General features: G+C 33.7%; 1 long non-coding RNA gene across 1 annotated transcript; it reads left to right on the top strand.

Moving 5' to 3' along the window:
* The first annotated feature begins 2 nt into the window (after positions 1-2).
* LOC146992723 (uncharacterized) lies at positions 3-26,168 on the top strand. The gene is made up of 2 exons (XR_015039228.1): positions 3-137; positions 25,075-26,168. It is a non-coding gene; the product is annotated as an uncharacterized LOC146992723 (long non-coding RNA).
* The last annotated feature ends 1,621 nt before the right edge of the window (positions 26,169-27,789 follow it).

Genomic DNA, 27,789 nt, shown 5'->3' with positions numbered 1-27,789 from the left:
ACGTCATACGACGCCATTCATTGGCTGGACGCGGTCACCCCTAGCGTTCTTCCCTAGATGAGCTAGAGCAAGAACGGAAAGAGTCGATATTCAAATCCATGATGAGAGGACTTTATCCATGCGCACGGACTGCAAAAGTAAATACCACTACAAATTCATTCACTTTTCCTTCTAATCTTAATACGAATCGTTAATGACAGATAAGTAGAAAATGTCCAGAGACGATCATGCCAGAATAGGAATCGAGATATTCGGGAAGAGGAGAGAAATGGCTGTCAGCTGTTACGATGCTTTCCGAAAAGAAAGGGACCTATCTGTCACGGAAATTCAAACATTAAAACTTCGCAATGCAAAGAAAAAAATTTAGAAAAGAGATTAGATACTTAGATACTTAGAGATTAGTAAACCTAATAAAATATAATATACAGTCTGAGCGAAATCCGTTAGTTTGTTAGTTAGAGTACGGGCAAAAGAGTAAACAGAAGATCTGCCAGATCAAACTAACAGAATAGGGAATAATTTTTTTTAACTTATTCAGAAGGTGATAAAAATACGATGACGTAAAGAAACACTTTAGTTCCTATAAACAATATATATACATTTCAAATTAAGAGAGAATAATGAAGTTTCGGCGGACAAAATAGGAATGAAAGCAGATGAGTTCAGAAAAAGAAGATTAGTATGTCCTAAAATAGTATTGTGTTAATTATAAGAGATGTTTCTTTATAAATTTTAAACTATGCTCTATGGAGCCTATGAAAGAAAATAATCTGAAATGCATTATGAGGAAGCAAAAATAATATGTATTTCACTTCAGTAAGAGTTTACTCCTGAAAAGAAGAAAACTGCCTCTGTCAATAAACATTTCAGTAAAACATCTTATTTAGTTAATGTAATTTAAATGTTTACAACTAAGCGTTCATTTAGTACAGTTCAGTTTACTATACGTTCATTCAGTGTACTGGCTTTTTACGTTGTATTTATAACATTTCTGAACTGTATGAACATTAATTATGAAACGCTGATTAAAACTAATATATTTATCTTTAAAATTTATTCAAATTATGTTTATGCAAAATGACTCAGTTTTTTTTTTATAAAATATCAAGAAATTTTAGTTTGTATAGCCCCCTTAAAAAAAAGAAGAAGAAGAAGAAGAAGAAGCTTTTTTAGCGTACAATAAGAACGATTACAGCCGTATGTTTGTTTTTTAATTTTTGCAAATGATGCCCGAATTTTCAAAAAGATAATTCTGAAAATCTGTAAATTCGAATAAAACAATTAGAAATTATCTAAAATTTATAAAAATTGTTAAACACAAAAATTAATTATCTAAAATATGTTTCCGATTGTGATAGATGTTCAGACTTTCCAAATATCCCAAAGGAAAGCGAAACCAGAAAAAAAAATTAAAACCGAATTGAATGGAGTTGTGACTTATAAAAGTCTGGGAAAGAAGTAGAGCACCTCATTTGCTGGAAACCTTCATACACTTTCTTTAATAAGTGTATGATGTTGCTAGCATTACTTGAGATTTGTGCATTCATACGAGTGTTTGATGAATACCTTCAGTTTTAAGTATTATTTTTTTTTAACTTATGAGTCTTATGAAAGAAAGAGGGGGGGGAGTAAAAGCAGACTTCAGTTCCAGTCGTCTCTGTGATAAAGCAGTGCTGAAAAATAACTGAATTGCTACTGATGAATTATTCTCGTCACCTGAAAAATATTAACTTGAAATTAAAGTATGTATTTATAAATAATTTACAAACGTCTCTACCAAAAACACCAAATAACTAATACAGACTCATTATATATGCATAATATATTGAGCATCAAAGTCTCAAAACATGCGTATGTTATGAAGATGCAAAATAAATTCATATATTTCAACATGTGTTCAATGCCAGTATTCAGAAGACACATAAATTAATGTTCTTTAATATACGTAATACCACATATATCGGCTTTATTTAAAGCGGAAAGATGTTGTTAAGTGTAGTTAAAGCTTTTATAAATATATATGTCAAATTTGATGTATATGTTACTGTGAAAGACCGAAATTGGACAATGTCGACTTTCACCGGAGAATGTCAACATTCACCAAATACGTCGGTGAAAGATCGAATATTGCATTACATTCTTATACATTCGGGCCTTCACCGGTGTATGTCGACAATCACAGATATGCTCTGGTGTAGGTCGAAAAGAAAGGTCATAAAGTGTCATAATAGTTTAAGTTGTTGCAATTAATAAGATTTGAATCACATAATTTAGTAAGTGTTTTATTACTTTATTTTTATTTTCTGATTTAGAACGTACTGTATAATTAAGTCAGTTTTTAACTTCTATTATTTTACTTTCTCATTTTGAATGTACTGTGTGTTTTAAGTTCTTATGTTCTTAAGTTCTTATTTTAAGTCTCAAGTGCGTTTTTTCGCGACTGAATTACAGAGAAGAAAATATAATATTCTTATATGTTCAACATTCACAATTAGTACATGTTGAATGTCGACATTGACCGGTGTAAGTCAGAAATAAGAGTATTTGGAAAATATTTCGGACATACACCAAGCGACTATGTGAATGTTGACATTCTCCAGATTTAATTTAAAAATTAAATGTGCAAATTATAATACACATTTAATTAATAATTATGAGTTTTTTTTAATTAATAATTTTTGAGTAGTTTACATATAGGCGTTATTGTGAAATGAATGTTTAACGTGTTAGGTTAAAATTACTGCTATTATAAAGAAATTGGTGTAAAATTATTCAATCCTTTGAAATAGTGATTTGTTTGATTGATTGATGAAACGTTTTGATAATTAAACAACAAATTTCTAACTTCCTTATATTCATCGCTTAAAATTTTTAATTTCTTGTTCACCTATTTCTTTTTAAACTTGCGTCATATACTTCTTTATGCTATATATTAGAATTTGTACATTGTTGTATTGTATTCATGCAATTTATATTTAAATGATAATTTATATTTAAATAATAATTTTTAGAAACTTCTGCATCATAACACTAGTTATCAGAAGATGTTTTTAACGTCTTCATGTTGACTAATCGTTAGTATGCATGTTATTTTTCAATGTAGGTTTCAATAAAAATTTTTTTTAGAGAAATGACGCTGAGTTATGCTAATAATATCTCTAACTTTCGCTATTTATAATGCAACAAGTTAACGTGATTACTATAGGTCATTTACAATTTTTATAAAATTTTCAGCCATACTAGAATTAATAGCAAATGCTCCTAATATTTAGATTACATTTTCTTCTTCCTTGATATTTTTGTGATATAATTTTCATGATGGCACAGAGATAAATATAACTCATTTACCAGACATGTAAATCTATATTCAGCATAATTTTGCGTTTACTAATATTGTACCTTCTATCTTCTTTAATATATTGTTCAACACACAGGATCTCATAAGCCTAATTTCAAGAACTGTGGGATCACCAACAATCAAGCGGTAAAGTCATTAAACATTTGGTAATTTCATAAGGTATTTCTCCCACTTTCCTAGCGTGTCTTCGCAGTGTAGTGGTTCTGCACGCTGGGCCGGTATTCCAGAGGTCCGTGGTTCGATTCCCGGCGAAGGCGATTGCTCATTTTTCATCTTACCTGCTTCCAAAAAATACCTAATGTCTCTACAATTTGACCAAAGTTTCAAATTTAAGAGAACGATTTGGCTGCATGACAGTTTTTGTGATTTTTCCTCATATGTAACATGAATACGAGCCAGTTTATCTTAAAAATTTGCTCCTATTATTGACCGAATTGAAGACCGCTGTACGCTAGGTTCAATTGCAGGCGAACAAGTTGGCTGGGGCAGATATCCTTCGGGTGCTTTGCCATACCATACCGACCAAGAGCGTGTGAATATGTATATATTTATAATGTTATCGGGTTATGTGAGGACGATAGTACAGTTCTTGAGTAGCTTACATAAAGACGTTACAGTGAAATGAAATTTCACTGTAACGTCTTTATGTAATAGCAATAATCTATGTAATAGTATGTAATAGTGCTAGGTTAAAATTAGTGTTAATTCAGGGAAATTGGTATGTTAATTATTGAATCCATTGCATTCGTGATATGTAACTTGTATATATTTGTTTCAGCTATTAATTAGTAATGTATCATTTCTAATTTTTGTACTATGTTGAACTGCTTTAGTATTTAGTACTGAATCATTTTCCATTAGTTTGGCTAGTTATTGGAGCAAATATTGCAAAACTGCGTATTTCAGAGAAAATGTAAATTTGATTATTACAGTGCAAAAATAGTGTGAATATGTAAATATTTATTATGTTATCGGGCTGTGTGAGAACAATAAGAGAGTTTTTGAGTAGTTTACATATAGGCGTTATTGTGAAATGAATGTTTAACGTGTTAGGTTAAAATTACTGCTATTATAAAGAAATTGGTGTAAAATTATTCAATCCTTTGAAATAGTGATTTGTAATTTGCTTATATTTGTTTAAATGAATTTTTGTATTATGTAATAATGTGTGATTCCCATTTTTGTACTGTGCTGAACTATTTTAGTGTTTAGCATTGAATAGTTTTCGATTAGTATCATTTATAAGTATAAGTAATTATTGCTGCAAATATTGAAAAATGCATATTTCAGGGAAAATGTAAATTTGATTATTACAGTGCAAAAATAGCGTGAATATGTAAATATTTATTATGTTATCGGGCTGTGTGAGAACAATAAGAGAGTTTTTGAGTAGTTTACATAAAGGCGTTATTGTGAAATTAATGTTTAACGTTTTAGGTTAAAATTACTGCTAGTATAAAGAAATTGGTGTAAAATTATTCAATCCTTTGAATTAGTGATTTGTAATTTGCTTATATTTGTTTAAATGAATTTTTTTATTATTTAATAATGTGTGATTCCCCTTTTTGTACTGTTCTGAACTATTTTAGTGTTTAGTATTGAATCGTTTTCGATTAGTATCATTTATTAGTATAAGTAATTATTGCTGCAAATATTGAAAAAATGCATATTTCAGGGAAAATGTAAATTTGATTATTTCATTGCACCAGAGAGGAAACTGCATTAGGAGGGTTCGCACGGGTTTTTTACCTATGTAACTTTTGGTATGTATACCGGGCCACCAGCGGCTGAGTGGTAAAGTCTGAACACTGGTGGTTCGGTCGGGGGTTAGAATTCCGGCGAATTTGCTAGCTGCATGGGCGTTTCCTTCATTCATGCGTAACTTGCATGGAAGCCAATTATTCTTGGAAAGACCTCGGCGAAGACATCTCTCCTCTCAGGCAGGTAGCCCCCTTGTGCTTTGCCATAAGTAAAGAAACTAAACAATTTGTTATGTCTATTTCTTTTATAACAAAAATGACGCTAAAAAATTTCTTACTATAAAATGGATTTTACGTTTTATCTCAAACCCTACCCATTTCTATCTTTATTAAAAAATTTAAAATTTGTTAGGGAATCTTAAAGGAAGATATGTGAGAGCGGCAGTTTTAAGTTTTTGCCTCACCTAGGAAAAATGCTAAATCCGGCACTGGAGCTGTAGTGTTCACAGTTAGAAATAATGTCGTTTTATATGTGTTAGTCGTTTTGCATTAGACGAATTGCAGTCTACAAACACGGGCGAAAGTGTTTTCTCTACTGAAATAGAGAAGGATTCAACAGTAGAATGACCTTGATATCCCTGAAAATAAATAAACGTAAAGTAGCCTCAACTCGCTTAAATTCCCTATAGCTCACTACTTAACCCCTGTTTTTAAAAACCTAAGTTACATCCATTTTAACAAATGACATAAAATCAAAAAACTAGTCATTTTCAAAGAGAGCAAATTATTTTTCTGTAGACCTTGACAATACTTTACATGCTATAACAGTTTCTAGTTAATTATAAATATTAACATTCCTAGTATTGCAGTCTGAGAACTCTTTCTTGGATTTTTATCTAGTTCTAGACACTGCAGGGAAAAATTTAATTATCTAAGTGAACTGTTAGACCATTATGAATTAAATGTTCGAAATAATAAGGAAAAGGCATGATAAAAGGTGAGCATATTGGTTTGAATAATAAGAAAAATAATTAAAATCCGAAAGACTTCCTTGTCTCCTGCGCATCTCAGTCATTAAGTTTAATTGTAAATGAAACTGCCAATATGATTTGAAACAGCTAATATGATTTGAAATAACTTAATTAATAATTATCTGTTAAGATGAAAGAGTCAGCCTTATGGCTTCTCAGATCACAATTAAAGGAAGTCTTAAAAGTCTAATTGATAAATATATGATAATTCTAATGATATGAAAACAAAATACACGGTTTAATGTTTATTGGATGAAACTGCTCCTTCCATTTGCTTAGTTGATAGTGACAGAATATAGCAATTATATTCTACCCAAAAACTGATATTTTCAGTAAACTTTTACAGTAGTTTTAAATGAATATAAATGAAACTATTAATGTATTTAGTTGAGTTTGGCTAGCAATAGAAAAGTTCCGAGTACGAGCCCCGGCGAAGGCATTGTATATTTTTCATGTTTCCTATTTCGATACGCCTAATGACTCTACAAGTAGCGCGGGCACCACTTGTAGAGTCATTAGGATTTGAGATTGATCACCGGCAGTATTTGCGACCTGGTCCCCTCCTCCCAAATTGCTATTTGATTGGGGGAGACTGAAAGGTTTTTCTCCATCCTTACCACGTTCCTTCGCGGTGTAATTCAAAATAACGCTCGGCTAACAGTCGAAAGGTCCGGAATTCAAGTCCAAGCAAGGGCATTGTTCTTTTTTCATGTTTCTTGTTCAATACCGATGTTTGTCTATGTTCTCAAAAATACTGCTCACTTTCAGAGATGGTCATCCTATAGAGAGGAGAGTACATTAAACAGCTCGCAAAAATAGCTTTATGTTATCATTTTCAAATATATTTGCAGTATTGAAAATTTTCCGACAGTGCAATTAGTAAACCATCAGATAATAAGAGTTTTCTGAAATTACATATGAAAAATATACCTAAAAAATGTCAATTGTAGAGACATTAGGTTAATTGGTAACGCCGGAGAAATGAAAAATTAGCAAACGCCATCGCCGGGAATCGAACCACGGACCTCTGCAATATCGGCCCAGCGTGCAGAACCACTACACCACGAAGGCACATCAAGAAGGTGGGTGAAATGCCTTATACAATGACGCATGAATGAATAATATAGATTTTTATAAAATAGGCTGCGGCCCAACTGGAATAGTGGTTAGTGACTCTGACTACCGTAAGGAACTGTCGGGTTCGAATCCCGGAGAAGGCATGGACGTTTGTAAATGTATAGATTCTGTGCGGCATGGGGGCACTCTAAATATATGCGGCGATCCGAAAGCCCTCTTTAGAGGCTGGTGGTAGGGGTGGGAGACCCTTTGAACCGTCCCACGGGATGCTCTTTCTTAAAGCTGGGGGGCTGAACTGAACTAAAGTCGGGCTGTCACCTATATGGTGATGAATGCTCTTGCCAACGACAAGCTCATTTGACTCTTTGCGACAATGAATACGGTGGGCTTGTGTTGACCATTGTCAGGTAACTGAGAATGGTAACAACAACAACATAAAATAGGCTGTTAGCTACAGAAAAGAATTGTTTGAAAGTTTTCAATTAACTGATATTATCAGTGAACCAGAAAATGAGAAAGTAAGACGATAGCAATTGTAAATTTATGGATGCATACTACTTTCGCTTGACACCGTGAACAATTTTTTTAATCTGGATACAGGTGTGTTGTCAACCTCTGTAAGACAACCACTCACTATTCCAGAGGATTTGGGTTTTCTGTGGAGGTGATCATCTTAGAGAGAAGTGATGTCCAGTATCGGTATTATTTGCGTCCTCGAAAATATGTTTTAGTGGCTTTAAGAAGATAGTCGTCATAAAAATGTTCACAAACGACAAAAAATATTTTTGTCGACTTGTATGCCTGCAAATTATATGGTACCGTCATAAAGCATGCTATCAGGTTCCCGTATGTCGGGTTGTTTTAAAGAACTCGTTTAAGATTCGCATTGACAGGAGCAGTGAAATATCTCTAGCATATATGTGTGCTAGGCCAAACTCGGACCTGACTACATATAACTGTGTATTATAAATGTGGATTCTACTTTTGAAATTTTCCCAAATGCTGATCTTCTGGATATCCTTTGCTCGTGGGCGATTTTTAAGGAAATGGAAAGGACTAGGATTATTTCTAACTTAAATATGATTAAAATAGTATCTAGTATTTTGTAGCGAAATTTTATATTTCTTTTCTCGCTTTCCTTCACTTTAAAAAAAAACTATAGTGCTTTCAGAAAAAAAAAATTAGTAATTCAAAACAGCAAATAGATTTATGCATCAGATTCTGGCTGCGGGTACTAACACCAATCGCAAGCGGCGGAAAAAATCATATTTCATTTTAAGCTTAGAGAACCAAAAGGGGAAAGCACTCAATTGTTATAAATTTTGTTAGCGCTAAAGTAAAAATTTTAGCTGCAGCTAAAAGTCATCCCAGACCTGCGATTTGACTACTTCCTAAATATTTTATCTTCATCTTTTTCCTATTTTGTTCCCCCTATAGTTTTCAAATACTTTTTATGGTCGCTCATATCTAACATAGAATTGATTATTATCTTTGTTAAGAATTAAAATATCTAAAACAAGCAAAATTCCTGCATAATAAAAAAATAAATATTAAGTCTAATACCTCAGCAAGTTTAAGCAATAAAAACTAGTTATCTTGCCTAAGCAGTATACCGATAAACACTTATACAAGCAGAAAACTTGAAATTCTTATCTGCCTGCCTTTCATATGGCTTATGCATGTAAAAAAAAAAAACTGTTTGCTGAATTTGATATAAGAATTTGCAATAATTAGATACATTTGAATGGTGAACGAAAATCAAATCAGCACACAAAGTATTTTCCATCATTCGCAATTTTCAGAGGGGGAAAAGTTTTATATTGAAAGTTTAAGTATTTTAGTTTTAATTCTCTTTGAACTGTTTAAAAAGGTAAAAATACTTTGTGCAACCATTTTGCATTCTAAGAAGTTACCCATAGGCTTTTTAAATAAGTTTAACAAGTTACGCATACCTTCTTAACGCTTTTTTCATGCTAGACGTACTAAAGGATAAATGTTATTATTGGATTTCGTATTTTCAGAGCCGTTCTGCCGCATTTGTTGAATCTACTTCCATAAAGTTCTCTACTTTATTTTGAGAAACTTTCTGAATAGAAGTACGTGGCTAGAATCAATATTTAAGGAAATAAATCCTTTATTTTTTTTTTTTTTTTCGAATACCTTATCCATGTCGTAAGTTCACGCGGCGTGGCTTTTAAGAAATTGGTTTTAAGTTTACCAAACTTTTATACTACTTGCAACTCTTCTGAGTAACATGAAGAAAGTTGAAAGATTAAAATATTTTTTTTTTAAATTTCTGCCTACAAGGAATCAAACATTTTGTTAAGTATCTTAATTTGGTATCTTAATATTTAATTATCTTTGAAAATTTCCACTATGCTCTATCTAATAGCGTGGCAAGTTAGGAATAACGAACTTCTAGGTAATGAACTAAGTATGTTAGGTGGAGCAGGATCTGGTAGAAAATTTGTCCTCCTCGCTTCTAGCAGGGCATGTTACACTTCAAAATAAATTTGATGAACTAGTAAGAGATATGTAAATCCATTAAAGATTCAAGCTAATAACAGATGTAAATCTTTTAATGGCATATGCAAAGTTGTTAATTTTTAAAATGAAAGTATAGAATCGGTTAGAAATATGTACCAAAAAGCAGTCTTTCAGGCAATGATAATAGAGTTTTGGAAGCTTCTTTTATATAAGCAATAAAAATGCTCGTTGCACTAATGTAGATAATTTATTTCCTTTAACAGAATATGTCTGAATAATAGCTTGGTCTTTTGCTAGCAAGAAGTTCAGTCAGCAAAATATTCATCGGAGATATTTAAAAACGCAATTACTAACTTTTCATTTCCTGTCAGAGGGGAAAATTTCTGATTTCTCAACCGTTTTTAAGGGAAAAAAACTGCAAAACAAACATAATTCATTTCTGTGATTAGCGATCTCATACTGGAAAAGCAGTACTCGTTATTAAATTTGTATTTTGTGACATAAAAACGTTGATCGTACATATTTCTACGTAAGAACAAGCGATTGTTTTTAGTTATTACAGAGCAATGAATATTTTACTAATTAGATGTCTTGCTTCACGAGGTTTCGTTTATTTTGATTATCGCAAAAGCATTCGATAGCTATCTGTGTAAGGGAAGGAATGCCTTCGTAGAGGACTTTCTAAGGGAATTTGGCTCATATCCATGTTACACATAGGAAAAATTATGAAAACCAACCATGCAACCTGCTCATTCGCCGAGATTCGATCCCACAGAGAACCACCAGTGTTCAGCGACTTCACACACGTAGCTGCTGGGAGACCGCTTTACGAGAACATACAAAAATGTTATAATTCACATTTAGTGTGCTCTGTCACTCATGGAGACAAAACTGTTTTCATAATATTTTCTATGTTATACTGAAAATCTTATAACGTTACTATTATTTTGCATTAACCATTTATATATAATTTCAGCCATTACTATAATTTCTCCGTTCCGTTTCTTAGCCAGAAATGCAAATGAGTTAGGGAGTATTTAAGCTGAGGTTTTTAGATTGTAGAACGGAGCGTGGTTTTGCCTCTTGAGGCCAGTTTACCTTAATTCTGCCATCTCAGTGAAGTTTGTTTCAGATTATTCAGGTTTTCGTTATTTGCTGCCGACATTTAATTTGTGACACCGGTTAGAGTTTTGAGCCAACTTCGATTTAAATTTAATTGCGTAGTACTTGACTAATAACCTACTTTTTAATTTAATTTGACTGTTATTTTAATTACATCGCCACAAGTGGTGGTCGATCCTGTTAGCAAGAGTAGTGCATTTATATTCATGTTTGTTTAAATAAAAAGGTTATTTGAAACATTTCAAAGACCTTTGTGGTTAGTTTCAGATACAGCGATAACTTATTTTACTTCTGATAGGAGTCTGAGTCAAGTTTATGCTACCAAAGCAAGTCAAACTCTATAAACTTCCTTATTAGAAGTACATTTCGAAAGCTAAATGTTTAAAAAAACAAGGCCACTTTTGATAGCCTGCGGTTTGTGCTAAGTTACTACTTTACAACTAAAATATAACGCTTAACAGTTTTTTTCTCATATGTATTTTAATTTTAATAGGCGTATTCCCTTTTAATTATATATATATTCCCCTTTAATTATATATTTTAATAGTTTAATTATATATTCTAATAGTATATTTATATATATATTCCCCTTTAATTTTATATTTAATATATATAGATATATATATATATCTATATATATATATATATATTTTAATAGGCGTATTCCTCTTTAATTATATATATATATAATCCCTTTAATAATATATATAATTATATATATATTTCCCTTTAATTATGTAATATATATAATAGTTTATATTTCTGAGGGTATATTTCTGATATAGCCTCAGACTGGCTATGTTTCCGAGGAAAGAAGCGTAAATTTTCCACTTACATAATATGATATAAGAGCTGCTAGTAGACTTCTGATATATTCTGTCAAATAATGCATTTAGTGAAAGCATGCATAAAATGTATCAGTATCTATCTTCACAGTTTGCAATAAGCAATAAGTCTGTAAATTTATTGTTATTTCTTGATGTGTAAAATAGCTTCAATAATAAAATATGATAGCAGTAACAAAACAAATAATGAAGTATACCCAACAGTTATATTCTTAAATTGTACGGTTAAACCTTTTGCTATTAATTAGGCTTGTTAAAGTTTCTTAGACTTTCAACGAATTCTTGTTTTAACCTTTAACTGGAAATCTAAAATTCAAAGAACACGAAGAGGATGTAAAACTTAACTATAAGGTTTATTAAATCTACGCATTGTAGATTCAATCAAAATTTAGCAAACATTGTCCGCCATTATTTGCGAAGTCTTAGAAATTACAAATCTTTGAATCTGTGTAATACAACACATAATTTCAGTTCCTAACTAATCCGACACCTGTTATCGCGGCTTCTATCCTTATTAGCTAACAAATTCAAAAACGCCCGCCACACGTATATCGGCATACTAGTGGAAAACAGAATCTACAGAAGGACTAACAGCTGCCTGGGGGATTCCGCATCTTTCTCTCTCTCTTTCTCTACTACAAATTCTCTCAGTATTTCAAGTCAAACTACTATGCATAGTTGTGATGTCTGACGGAAGAAATAGGAGCTACAAGAAAGTTTTAAGATAAAAATTACGAAATAGGCAACATCACTCTTATAATGCTTTTATTAAAATATAAATTGAACCTATATAATAGCATAAGCTTTCAGATTTTAGTTTTTTATCAGCCTATTTTTATAATCTGTTGACTGAAAGTGAATGTCTAATGCAAATTCTTTCACGCCAAATAAAAGTATTCTATGAACAACTTGGTTAGTTTAAAAAGTAAAACGTATGTTATCTTTGATCTTGTTTGCGAACAAATATCTGAGATTCAACAGGAACTTGAAATCTTAAAAGAGACGATTACTACGTAAATGTCTCGTCGAATGATGAAGTATTTCTGGGCAAAATGATACAAGATTCTGAAACAGTCCACAAATTTCAATGATGTCTTCAATGATGTTCAATGATGTCAAATTTCAATGATGGCGCTGGTTTGTAGGTATGCATATTCCACAATAGCCTCGGCCTGAAGCAGAACCATATAAGGATACTCATTATTTGTGGGTTTTTTTTTTTTTTCCAGCTTATTTAACGGAAGTGCTGGAAAAATAAAACAGGATTATCATGACATTTTACCGACCCTTGTTTTATACTTTCAAAATAATCTAAAGGTTAGATAATTTGTGCTTGTTTGTAAGTCTTTTGCAACATTAACGGGATATTACAAATGCAAGCAGGATTATTGCAAACAGGATAATTATAAATAAACTAAAGCTAAGTGTATAAGTTATTACTTTTCCTTGCCTTTTCTTTCGAATATTTCATTGGTAAGGGCGAAATTTGCGTAATGACAGCCTATTTTTATGATCTGTCTACGTCTGAAAACTCTTATATCGATACATTTCAGTACTGAAAAGAAACACTGTGAAACTTCGTAAGCTAAATTTTTCGCTTATTTTGCTTGTTGCCAAGCTAAAAACTGTAACTTTTTAATTCGCAGGCCTTGCACACGTTTATGAATCAACACCGCACAATTACCTTCTTGTTATTAGTTCTTGCTTTTCCATCTCTAGATTTGGCAGCGTTGTCAATCTAAAATTAAAAGGACAAACATTTAAACAGGTGTCTTAAATGTACATACTTATATTATAAGAATGCATGCACATACGTGAAAATACACCGATATAGTTGTGCCTTATGTATTAATATTTTATTTGGCTCCTTTTTTCCCGCTTAATTTGAAAGGTACTTTTATTGTCATTTGCAGTCGTATTACTCTTATTATCGTTGTCCAGTTTACCGTAATTTCACCTTTCTCTGCTTTCAGGAATAATGCCTAACTTAAACTATATGCTTTATTAATCAATATAAAAAAACACTTTTCCTTTTGAAGCTGCATAAAAATTATTTTTGGTGAAGATTTACTTATATCATCTTTTCTTTCAGATTAATTACTATTTTTTATTTACTGCTTTATTCGTTATTGAATTGCACTAGGTTATCAGTACTTTATGTATTTATTTATTTATTGAGATTTTGTTTCGCTTCATAATAATCTATGTTTTTCATTTTCTTGGTTTTTGTGTTAATTCATTTGCTAAATTTTTCTCCATATTATATCCCCTCTCGCTTGCATTCCATTCAGTTTTCGGGCCCACCAGCGGCCGAGCGGTAAAGTCGCTGAACACTGGTAGTTCGGTCCGAGGTTCGAATCCCGCGAACGGGCTGGCTGCATGGGCGTTTTCGTGGTTTTCCCCATGTGTAACGTGTATACGAGCCAGTTTCCCTTAGAAAGTCCTCCACGAAGGCATTCCTACCCTTAGGCAGATAGCCCTCGAGGCTTTGCCATAATCACACACACACCATTCAGTTTTCGTTTCTTACATATATATGTACACACGTATCTGAACTAAAGATTGTGTTAGTATTCGTACTGTTTGCTATTCCATCGTTTCTCAGATATGATTCGCATAAACGTGATCGTGAGGAAGAAATATGCAAGTCTTCTCAAGATATTAGGATAATTGCTCTACGGAAGTAAAGTAACACTGATATTCTTGTAGATGCAATTAGGCAAACACCAAGAGAATAAAATGTAATGTATTTCCCATTCATGTTACTTTCTTCGTTTATGTCACGCAGAAAAAACTTCAAAAAAACTTGCAGAACGTCTTCCATCAGCAGGTGCTGTTTAAAGAAAAGGTTTCAAGCGTGACAGCGTTCGCTGAGGCGTAGCCTAAGAGAATTAATACTAATTTATTTTACAGTGTTCAAAATAACATGAAATGTGCGCTCTTTCTTTGAGAGCTCTGACGATGAAAACTTGGTTTTTGTTCGTAGAAAATTTCAAAATCCATAACGGAGATAGGATGCTAACATAATATTAATGAAAAATAAATAATTATTGTACTTCGCATTGCAGGGAAACAGCAACAAACTATAAATTTCAACTGTAAATTCGTCAATAAAGTAAAACATACGAGGTTTTACTTGATGAGGAACTGGTGTTGGTCCAAAACCCTTAACAGACGTGAAACAAATTATCACTATGTCTGAAAGTAACTACTAAGACTTGAAAAGGTTTAAACAACTTTTTTTATTTAAGAAGACTTTAACTAATAGACGCATTTGTTATCAAAATCAACCAGAAGCAACTAAAGGAACAGTCATATTTAAGTTAAGAGGTGAAATAGTAGCTAAAGACTGCACAATTTAAATATGCTCTAAGCTGGCTCAGTAACTCTAACCGGAGAGTCAAAAACAATTTATTGGCTTTGTGTTACGTTCCCTGTCTATTCACAGCTTTTACTGTTGTGATCAATGAAAACGTTGTTCATTATTCTTTTTGTCCTATTTTCCTAAGCATTCGATTCGGAACTTGCTGAAAGCCACGAAGGAAATACTTGTAACATCTTCTCACAGATGTGGATTCCAATGTTGGATTAACTTTACAACGAAACAAAAAGAGCACAAAAAACTAATTATCAGGCTTATGGTTTCAAGCGCTGGTAACGAAAATTACAACAGGGCAGATGGCGATGTCGATCATTTGGGAGGTTTCAATGATATCATTGGCATAGAAATACAATGAGCTCTTCAAGCCCGAAATTTATTTGAAACTCTAAACTGACGATGACTACAGGCTATGTAGTCGACAGACTCAAGTAAATAAATAATTATGCGCTGCTTTCTTTCTGATTTATTAATTTATTTTATACCAACTGTAGATTCAATATTTTGTCAACTTTTGAGTTAATTTCCAGTCTGCTGCTGCTCGCTGTCCAAAACATTAATATATGTTTAACAACTTAAATACTGCTATTTCCTCATTCTGATTAAACATCAATCTGAGGTAAGGACATAACGTTGTGACCAGCAGCAGATATTCAGACTCTCAGTCGTATTAAAAACCCTTAATCCTATTAACTATTATTAACTATTAAAAAATAAAAAGTATTTACTAGCTGCAACGATATTTTCTCAATATTTATGTAGACTTCAGTTGTCTTTGATCATCAACTCAATCGTCAGATAGCTTGAGCTTTACAAAAGCAGTAAAGACAATTCGAAAAAAAATATGTTTCTTAGTCATTATTCATTATAAATATCACTCGCATTCGCTATTATCGCTCGAATCCTTCTTTAAACAGAATGCAAATTTGTTACCAATTCAAAACCACCTAAAGAAGATAAATAAGTAATGATCCGAAAAGGAAAACATCAAGCGAGTACTGAAGCGTATAAAAAAAAATTGCCTTCTTTTAGGGGACGAGAAGCGCATCTGAATAATTAAAGACAGCAATCTCCAAACAGATATTTTGTCATGGAAGATCGCATACCAAATGTCACGGGTGCTTAATCATCTGCTCCGCTCTCGGACGTAAAAGAACTGATGTGTTGCGCGATACTACTGATGAATCTGATGGGAGTTTTGCTGTCACCGGGCGAGGTGTTAGACCGTGAGCAGTAAATTGACAAATGACGCTTTTGTCTGGATAATAGAACTATCATTAAAGCATTGAGTCAAGCAAAGACTGATGGGCTCCGAGTTATATTTACTTAATAAGTATCAAATATTGTAGTAATAAAAAGAAATTTATCCTGTGTTTTTCCATATCCTGTAAACGAAACGTTATACAAATTTTCTGCTAATGTTTTTACTCTTAATATCTAAGAAACATTTTTTTCTGTAAACCTCACTCCCGCAACAGAAAAATGAATAATGAAGTTACCTTGCACTTTTAATGCAACATAATCTTGTTATCCCTTATTACCCTGGCGCAGCATTTAGCAATATCTCTTACGCTGTTAGCGAATGCTGGTAAATGGTAATCTTATTGATTATTTGCTAGGATGTCGATGTTTACAACGATGTTAAGAAGATAGTTTCGTAAAAATAATAACGGAATAATTTTGCTTGTATAAAAATACTCTGTCTCTTTCCGATATCTAAGATAAGTATTTAGTTACTTAAGGTATTTCTTAATGGTACACTTGTAAGGATCCTAAATTTTACTAACGTTTATTTTATTTTAAATCTTTACTATCACTTCTTATTTTCTACTTCCGGCCAGAATTAAAAGCTTTTAACTTATTTATGCAAATTTGTCTTGCTAACGCCAAGTTGTGGCTTTTTGCCAAGCAAGAGAGAGGAAGGAGTTATTAGAAGCAGGTCACTTGCCATAGTAGTTTTACTCGTTTCCTGGTTGCCTTCAAGGCCAGAGGTTTAATCCTATTGATAGTTCAAACGTATCGTAGTTTTAGCAGCTCTCTGTACTACATACGGCTTTTTGTTAATTAACGGCCAATCTTAAAGTAGGCACTTGTATATTAATCCAAAGTTAGTTTAGTTAGAGTTTTAGTTAATATTTTTATATTCTTACGTTCAGACCACAAGTGGTTGGTCTCTGTATTCCGAAGTCCGGAAATCTCTGTAAAGATAGAAAAATAAAGGGTTTCGTATACCCTTCCTGTGTGTATTGTCTACTTCACAATTTATTGAACATAGCTTTAGTAAGCTCCCTGTTTCGAGTCAGGACAGTTCATGTTTCCAAGGCAAGTAAAGAGGAATACCAGTCCTGATACACTGTCTATGAGAATTTCTTGTTAGAGTAAGATATTTAGAACATTCATTCTGAAGAATTGATTTAATAAACGTTTTTCGAGCTGCCTATTATACATCTACAAACTAGTTTAAAATATTCTGTGATAGGAGTTAATTTCGGATTAATTCTTATAAAGATAAATCGAATTACTGCGAAGAAGTTAAATTGTTCCCTTTTATGAATACCCTCCTCTTAGAAGTAGCTTTAATACCTACTTTGATAGATCTTAACAGTTTTTTTTCCTTTCCCCTGAGAACAAGGCAATTATATATACGTGCATATGAAATAGTTCTATAACATAAGTACCCATATCATAACATTTAATTTTTTTTATATTACTTAACGCTGTCTACTTAATATTGATTTATTTAACGGTAACATAATAAAACCAGTAAACATAAATTCGCCAGTTTTTAATTATTCACTTATAACGTTGCGCGCCTCCAACTTGCACGCAACCAAGAGGTGACTGTGAAAGCTGTATAAAACACAGAGTCTTGTAAAGGGTTTAAGTCCCTTTTTATTCAACGTAATAAATTACAATTGCGTCCTCTTGACGCTTACAGACGGTGCCAACTCGGCAGTCAAATAAAAATAATAACCTGAAAAGAAACTAAAGACAAGATTCTAACTACGAGGCTCTCTAAAATAACTAACTCACCGCGTTTTACAATACCGCTGCTAATTCAGCAGACTTGAAGCTCACTGGAACGATTAACACTACTTCCCGCCAAGCACATAGGCCGAAACGCGGGGTCCTTCAAATTCTCGCTAACTACCTCCGCGCTCGCTAAGTAAGAATATCACACCGAACTCGTTTCCTTCTATTTAAATCAGAATACTTCCGCTGATAATTTGAATCCTTGCGCGTTCTACTCAAATTTACATATTCTGGCATTGGCAGTTCCAGGGGAAAGTAAGGCTTGACAGGAAAGATAGTTTAAACTTAAAATAAATGTTAGTTAAAATAAATATAAACCCTACATTTGCCGCTGCCAGAATTTGGAAAACTTGGAAGCAGGTCCTACAAACGACCTGTTGTAAGTTTCTCTAATTCTGAACTAATTGGCGAGAACCTCGTTTACACAAAAAAAAATCTTATGTAACAATTTATATACTAAAATTCTGTTGCTCGTTATAAAGCTCTGTTCTTACAGCAACTTTTCCTGGACTTCATCAATCAATCTTGGTCTTTCCTTCCAGCATCTGGAAGGAATAAGTATCAGTATCTTTCTACATACATTATAATTTACACTTTCTTGACACAATAAATTTTTGTTTTTAAACGATTCGTTTTTCTTAGTTATTGCTTACTTCACATTCATTCAATTTTTCAAGCATTAATTTAACTTTACCCTGGTTCTCCACCGTGTGTGGTGTCAAACGGGAATATTCGTGTTTTAGTCTTACAACACTTCCCCTAACCACCATGATTTGTTAGAATTCAACGACCAAATAGACACACCTTACTCGACATTCTACAACTCAATGAGCTACTTTAATAGTCTTAAAAATTCAAATGTAGGTGGAGAACCCTACAAAACACATTCATTCTAACTTCCCCCTCATTCATCTTTAAACATGCAGGCTTTCGCTCTAAAGCATGACTTTACAGTTTAATACTTAAATTTTGACTTCATTGCTTTTAAGCATTCACTTTTAGCATCTACAATTTTATGCTTCTAGACTAAATTCTACTTTTACATAACATTCAAGTATTTACATACATTTACAAAATTTTAATACATATGCTTTTTACAATTTACCATAAAATGAATAAGAGAAAATAAATTTTTACTTTACTCATTCTTCGCCAAGCTGGCGGCAGTGAAAGTAAAATTCTTATTAATACAAGAATACGAAGTTATTTTTATCTTCGGCCAAATTTTGGCTTTAACATAACAGAATTAGTCTTTCGACCAACAGAAAATGCTTGTTTTTAGCTTTTACACTTAAAGAAAATAATACTTTTGCCTTAGCTAAATAAAGTAAAACAAAACTAAGTCTCAACCGAGACATATTGACTTTCGTCAAAACATAGAACTTCGTACTTATGCATAACATTTCGGAACAAAAGAGAAAAAAAAAATTATAGAAGGTTTTAACTTATCTTTGAGTTTTCGATGCTTGAAACTCCGTCATTCGTTTTTGGCAGAATTGGTCCCAAGTTAGAGGTTTCATGGATGTTAATCTTCTCCTTACTGCCCTCCGAGTGTCTTCCACGTTGCTTTTTCTTTTGCGTCCTCTACATGCTGGCCTCTTGACGGAGTAATCGTCTGGTTGTTGGCCTTTCCGTTTCTCCCTGGGACGGCTGGTCTTGACGTCCTCCGGTCTGGAGTCCTTCTTGAATTTCTTCTGTTCCTCGTATTTTTGTGCCTCCTGTTGGCGTTTCAGTTTCCGGAACGGCGGCCTTGCTGGCACCTGACTCTGTGGCCGTGTGCGCGTTCTCCTTGATGTGTAATTTCTCCTGCTATCCTTTGTAGGTGGTGTTTTTCTCTTTACCACGGTTTCTTTACCCGGTGCATCTGTATTTTTGTTTTTCTTAAACGCTGGAGTTTGAAAATTATTTTTTCTTTTTGATACCGACGTCCGGATTGTAGAAGTGCTAGGTCTCTCTTCAGTTCTCTGTTTCTTGGGTGGTGGAATAGTTGTTGTAGTCTCTGGACCTTCTATTTCGTTTAGACTTGAGTCCTGCAAGAAACTTTTCAGGATTTCAAAATCATTTGGATTATAGTATTTTTTCACCTGGTCGGGACTTGCTTTACAGATTTCCCCTCTCTCGTTCTTAAGATATAAGACTACTCCTTTGATTTCCTGAATTACATAGGGGCCTTCAAACTTTGGAGCTAGCTTTGCCATAAAATTGTCTGGGGCACTTGATAAAGAAAATTTCCGCTTCAATACTTTATCCCCAACTTTAAAATCTGCTTCACGGCGTTTTCTATCGTAATATAGTTTCTGCCTATTTCTTCCCGTATCCGAGGTTTTAAGCGCCTGATCAATGAGCTTTTGCACATCTTTTTGTTTAAACTCCTGCTCTCTTTGTTGCACAAAGAATAATTTATCTAAAGGCGTAATTAACTTTCTGCCTAAAAATAATTCTGCTGGAGTTTTTCCCGTAGTATCATGATGTGCCGTTCTTAAAGCATTAGCTAATTCATTTATGTAGCCATCCCAGCGCTTGTGATGTGTGCTCATGTAACTGCGAATTATTTTTACTATGTTTTTTTAACTCTTTCTGCTATGTTAGCCTGTGGTCTATACGGAACCATTTTGATATGGCGTATGCCAAGTCCATTGCATATGTTTTCAAATATTTGACTAATGAATTGTTTTCCGTTATCGCTAATGACTTTTATCGGTGCACCGTATTTTAAAATGTATCTGTGTAAGAATGCATCTGCGACTGTTTTGGCTGACGCGCGTTTAAGAGGAACAATTTCTATCCATTTTGAAAAATGATCTACTATTACTAAATGAAAACGATTTTTATTTAACTCGCTCTGGGGGAAGGGACCAAGGAGATCTATGCCTAAAATTTCATTCGGAAATGTAGCGCGAATGCTATTTAAGTACCCGGCCGGGCTGTAATTAATATCATTTATTAACTGACATTGATTGCAGGACCTGACATACGTCGTTAATATTTTGTATAATTGCGGGAAATATACCGCCTCGCGTACCCTTTTTATAGTCTTTCTGACCCCGAGGTGGCCCGCTGTTTTTTCTTCGTGCAACTCCTTCAAAATGCTTAATCGAAGCGAGGCTGGGATGACTGGCTTATACTCAAGATTTTCGTTTGTTGTTTTCGTATAGAATAATAAATTATCTATTATTTCATAGTTTTTTGCTCTATTTCTTATCGCATCGATATCTGTATGCTCAAAGCTTTCGGGGTCTTTCAAATAAGCATAGATATTTCCAAATTCAGGATCAGCTTTCAGTTCAGTAATAACCGTATCTCTAGAATCTAAAATTTTTGAAGTCAACACAACGCATTTAAGTTCATTTCCTTCATCGTCCAGTTTTATACGAGAAAGTGCGTCAGCTACATTGTTTTCCTTGCCCGGTTTATATTTTATTGTGATATTATATTCTTGGAGTTTTAAAGCCCATCTTATTAACCTGGGCGTTAGGTTTTTTCCCGAGTAAAGTCTACCAACAGCCGCATGATCCGAAAAGACTGTTACTGGCGATTTGCCGAAATAAACTCGAAATTTGTGTACAGCCATTAATACGGCTAATGTTTCTCTTTCTGTAGCTGTATAATTCCTTTGTGTCTGATTCAATGTTTTACTAAAAAATGCCAGCGGATGGTTATTTTGCATAAGAACCGCACCCACCGCATAGTCTGACGCATCTGCTGCAATTTCCAGGTTTTCGTCCCCCTCAGGGAATTTTAAAACAGGGGCATTAATAAGCGCTTCTTTTAATCTTTCAAAAGCTGTGTTAGCTTCCGCTGTCCACGTAAATTTAGCCCTTTTTCTTTTGATTACTAAGAGTGGTTCAACAATATTAGCGAAATCTTTTATGAAAGATCGATAGTAAGAACATAATCCAAGGAAAGAAGAAAGTTTCTTGGCGGTGTTGGGCGGTGGGAAATTCTTAATAGCTTTTATTTTTGAATCTTGCGTTTCTATACCCTTTTGCGAAATTTTATAACCGAGATATTTAAGTTCTTTAGTTGCAAACTTGCATTTTGAGGCGTTAATTGTAAGACCGGCCTCTTTTAATAATTTAAAAACTTGTTCGAGGTCATTAATGTGTTGTTCCAACGTACTACTCGTTATAATTATATCATCTAGATAAATTAAAGTTGATTTTCCTAGGACAGGCTTTAGAACAATGTCCATAGCTCTCTGGAATGTTGATGGGGCCCCACACAACCCAAAGGGCATGCGTAAAAATGCATAAGTGCCCGATTTTGTTATAAACGCAGTTTTATGTATATCTTCGGGTCTCTTAGCTATTTGATAGTAGCCAGACGTTAAGTCCAAAGTAGACATATATCTTGTCGATTTGATCTGTCTAATGATCTCGTCTATAACCGGCAAAGGGTAAACTGGAAATTTGGTAATACTATTTAGTTTTCTGTAATCAATAGCAAACCTCCAAGCCCTTTTATCCGAAGGAGGAAACTCGTTCTTTTTCCTACATAGTACGACTGGACTCGCGTACTCACTATTTATGGGCGTTATTATTTTATTTTTTAACATCTCCTGAATATGTTCTTCGATGATTACGTCTTTTTGTTTGTCATACCGATAAGGTTTAGTCCTACAAGGTTTTTCGGCATTTAATTGAATCTTGTGCGTGACTATTTGGCAGTTTCCTGGTTTTTCTGAAAATAAATGAGAAAAATTACTCACCACTTGCTGTATTGCTTTCCTTTCATGGTCATTCAGATGGCTAAGGTCCAATTGCGGTGTCTCCACAGGTTCCACCACCCTCTGGTCCATCTCCAACACCACGGAACTATCTTGAAAATTTAATTTGGCCCTCGCGGCCCTTAAAAAGTCCATACCTAAAATAAGAGAGTGTTGCAGGTCTTTCACCACAAAAATTAATACCTTGAGATTTTCCTCTTTTACCTGTAAGTTTAATGATAATTTCCCGATGCAGTGACATGTTTTTCCTTGCGCCGCTATAATTTCCGTATTTCTGGTTTTAAATAATCGTATCCTATAAAAATTCTTTTTGAAGAAATTTTCACTCATAAAATTTCCTTCTGCTCCTGTATCGATGAGGGCTTCTACTGGTACATCGCCAACCAGGACTTGTATAATTGGTAGCTGTGAGTTTTTTACGATGACCGTGTTTAAATGTCTATTTGAGGGTTTTTTTAAAACTTCCGGGGTCTGGACCCTCCCTTTCACAGGCCCCTCTACTCGTTTAAAGCTTTCTTTTCAATCTGTGTCTTCTGGGTACGCGGATGTTTATTTTCAAATTTTCTTTTTGGGCCTTGACCTTCGAGTTTCGATGCGTTAGCTTGATAGTTCTTTCCCCCATAAGAGCGATTTCCATTTCTGGTTTCCTCCTTCCTTCGGGTACTTTGAGAATATGTTTCCCCTCTCGCTTTTTCCGCTATTCTGCGATTTTGAAACTTCACCGCCAATTCGAAAAGTTCCTGCAATGTGCTTGGGTTTCTAATTTCAAAGTAGTCTTGGACAGCGGGTAACAATCTTGGTAATATTATTTCAATTATCTCCGCATCGGGTTTCTTTCCATACAGCATATCCGTTAGCTTGATTTTTCGTAAAATAAAGTCCGTCAATTGTGCTGTATCCCGTTGATAGAAACTATATAGTTCGGCTTCCAGCCGTGCGCGATCTTTCACTATGGGGAAGGCCTTTACTAACGATTTTTTGAAATTTTCAAATGTATATGTCTGGCTTGCAAATTCCCCTAATAAAAATTTACCTATATTTTTCCACCATAGCGCGGCCTGTCCTCTTAGTGCTGATGTGGCGATGGCAACTTTTTGTCTTTCAGGCACAGGGTAGAGCTGAAAGTGGTTTTCTAGACCTTCGAGAAATACCGACACCGAATTTTTTCCGTCGAAATAGACGTTTGGCTTGATTGACGCTCTCAAAGTCTGGACCAGGTATCCAAATCCTTCCAACTGAGTTGTCATTTCTTGGTGTTGTCCAGCGGCTTCCATCCAATTTTCGGCCATTTCAGTTCGATAATTGTTCGGGCGCCAATATAACGTTGCGCGCCTCCAACTTGCACGCAACCAAGAGGTGACTGTGAAAACTGTATAAAACACAGAGTCTTGTAAAGGGTTTAAGTCCCTTTTTATTCAACGTAATAAATTACAATTGCGTCCTCTTGACGCTTACAGACGGTGCCAAGTCGGCAGTCAAATAAAAATAATAACCTGAAAAGAAACAAAAGACAAGACTCTAACTACGAGGCTCTCTAAAATAACTAACTCACCGCGTTTTACAATACCGCTGCTAATTCAGCAGACTTGAAGCTCACTTGAACGATTAACACTACTTCCCGCCAAGCACATAGGCCGAAACGCGGGGTTCTTCAATTTCTCGCTAACTACCTCCGCGCTCGTGATGTAAGAATATCACACCGAACTCGTTTCCTTCTATTTAAATCAGAATACTTCCGCTGATAATTTGAATCCTTGCGCGTTCTACTAAAATTTACATATTCTGGCATTGGCAGTTCCAGGGAGAAGTAAGGCTTGACAGGAAAGATTGTTTAAACTTAAAATAAATGTTAGTTAAAATAAATATAAACCCTACACCTTTACAAAAATATCTTGGATTTCTTTTATGTATTTTACCTTAAACCACTAAACATATACTCTTTACTGCGACATTGCTTCTGTCTACTGAGGACGGTGGCTTACTATTGTCCTGTAATTATATTAGCTAAAAATTATTTAAATATAATTTTAGTACGCGTAAATCCCCAGAATTACTTCAGTTACTAGAGCCAATGAAAGTTTTTCCTTGAATCAATGTGATAGAAACAGGTTAGGGAACTGCAAAAGTTATTTTATTTGCATTGTTGTTCTTCCTACCTTTAATGATCTGCTTCATGAATTCTCTAGTTTCTTTTGTTTTTATACCAGCAAATAAGTTTTAGTTATGAAATCTTTACTAGGATTTCCATTTGCATCTTTTTGAGAAATTCATGTATAATTCTGCATAAATAGCTGTTCTTGTACTTTTCATTTATAGGTACAAAAGCTAATGGGTATTTCAGTGCCAGAATGAAGCGCAGCTGATATGGGTGATACCAATAAATCAAACTTCCATAACATTACTTGCTGTCTAGCTGTGAAGAATGCAATATATAAATGGATCTTCGTGCTCAAAAAATTTGAACATTTCTAACGATGATGATAAGCAGGTGGTAGTAACAAACGACAGTGGCTAATCAACAGTAGCAACGGCAAGCGATGGACGTAAGCAGAATTACAATTCTAGCGGCAGAATATGGCCAATGAAGAACCGAAGAAGTTTGTAGCAGATACTCTGCTTTTACTGCCGAGAAGAAATCTCTGAAAGGAAACGCACTTAACACAAGTTAATTTCGTAGATGTAAAGCTGGAAGATGTACGAATCAGAGATGCATTTCATACTTCGCTGGTTTGTCATGTGGCATTCTACGGAATGCCTAGGAAATGTATAAAATATTAATAGTTTCATAAATTGCCGGCCAATTTTCGGCATTCTTTAAAATACCTGAATATTCGATAGAATGCAGGCTTTTACACATTGCTGGTAACAAACACACTAAATGCATAACGCTGGAAGTTATGTTTATATTTATCAAAAATAACTAACACTCTTGTTTTAAAATCAAACTTGAAACCTTTATTGATTCTGAAGAAAAAAACGGAATTTGTACAAGATTTTTCACAGACTAAATCAATACTTATAATATATTAATAATATGTTTGTCAATATCAGCAAACTTAATAGTTTGCTCAAATTTTCCATACTTCTTTACTTTTGCCGATTAAACGGAGCTTCATCGCCAATAAGAAGTCTAATCAATGTCATCTTACTAAGTCCAAATTAGGATTCTTTATTTGGTAAAAATGGAAGGGCAGGTTTTTTTTGCAGTTTTCAACCAAGCGTATCAATGGGGAAACAAGAAGGAAAAAGTCGTCTTCATCATTTCGTTTCATGTAAAAGATTTTTACTCCCTTTGGAATACTTTGAATTTATTATTCATTTATTTATTTATTTTTAATTATAACTTTTTTTGAAAATCCCTTAAAAAAAGATTCCTTTCGATATAAATAAAGTTTTAATACAGCAGCCTACTTTGTCTTAGCTAATTTTTGTTGCCTACCAGTTTTAAATAATTACTTATGAGACATGAAATTCTTCATTTGCTGAAACATATGCTTCTTTATTTCCAATTAAGACTGTGATAATTTCTTTTGCTTCTAAACTTCTCTTAATTATCTCTAAACATCAAATTTTACCTTCCTTTGGCTCTGCTGAATTTCATACATGAAAAGGAACTTTCTTTATATTTTTACAATTTTACTTACAATTTTATATCTGTATTAATTTTAATTTTATATCTGGATTTAATTAAGATAGGTTTGGTGGTATTTTCTTCTTCATCGGCGATTAGGTCTATTTGAGTAGCAAAAGCTAACTATAGAACTGCAATTGCTAAAGTTAACTATAGGTTTGTAACTTGTGTAATTGTGTTTGCGCAAACTTTGTACTGGACACCACTCCAACTCTATTTATAATTCTTCTCTAGAAAATTATCCCAAAACCGTTAGCCCTCTTAAAATGAGAATATCCTTCTATATGCATGATCATTCATATTTAGGTAAAGTCAATATTTCAATGGTGAATACCAATCAATAAGTATACTAAACCTAAAGTCTGTCCCAAAAGTTTTCTGAAGTAAAATATTATCTATCACGCTACTAATAGTCTTATATTAAATATAGAATTTTATGTACGTCAAAAGTCATGCTAAACACATTGGTTCTTACTGTTAAACACGAAGGTGGATCAAGCTGTTGGCGGACCTGACAGCCACCAGGGTTCGCGAGCTCCGAAACAGACCTGTGACCGCATAGTCGTCTAGAGATAGGAGCCTTTTGTAAGTAGAGAAAGAATTAAACTTAATTTTTTATTATAATTCACACAAATAAATAATGAATTCATCAATAATTTTTTCTGATAGGTAATGAATCGAAACAGGAAATGCGATTTTAAATTTTGTCGTATTCTTCCTTTTATATTTTTCTGTTCTTATAAATTATACACTGAAACCTTCTAAAAAATCATCCATGATTCGAGAGGGTAACAGCCTTAGAGAATATTATTGTCATTGATGTTACAGTACCATTATATTTAATACGTTCTGGAATACTGATCATTTTCACAGATTATCGTCTAAGAAGAATGGCAAGTTGTGAAAGGTTTTTCTGAAATAGTATGTTTGACGTCAAACATACTAGAAAGGTTTTTCTGAAATATGTATGTTTGACATTTAACAGAGTCGCCAAAGATCATTTACTGATGATTGTTTATGAGACATTTGGTAGTAATGATTCTTTGGTACGATTTAACTGAATTTGGAGGCTGTATTCACAAAAACCGTCAATAACTGCTGTAAGTCATAATGTATTGACGCATTAACTTTTCATAGAGTCTCCAATATACCGATCGACGCTTTTAGTGTAGATCGAACATTTATAGTATGCGGCTTTATTCAGTTCTTTTATTTCGGTGAAAAAAAGTTAAACTCATTAGTTCTATTTCATTTTGGGAATTTTTTTCCTTGGTAAACATAAGCATTCACAATAACATTTGAATATCTTGTAGAGTCTCACGTGTTTTGGTAACATACACTAAGTCATGACTCCTACTTAAGCGAGATTCACCAACGGCCGAGCGGTAAAGACGCTGAAC

Source organism: Stegodyphus dumicola, chromosome X2 (assembly GCF_044657685.1).
Source record: "Stegodyphus dumicola isolate Sdum_Otavi_A_Nest chromosome X2, ASM4465768v1".
NCBI classification, from domain to species: domain Eukaryota; kingdom Metazoa; phylum Arthropoda; class Arachnida; order Araneae; family Eresidae; genus Stegodyphus; species Stegodyphus dumicola.
This window is presented reverse-complemented; position numbering and strand designations above follow the sequence as displayed.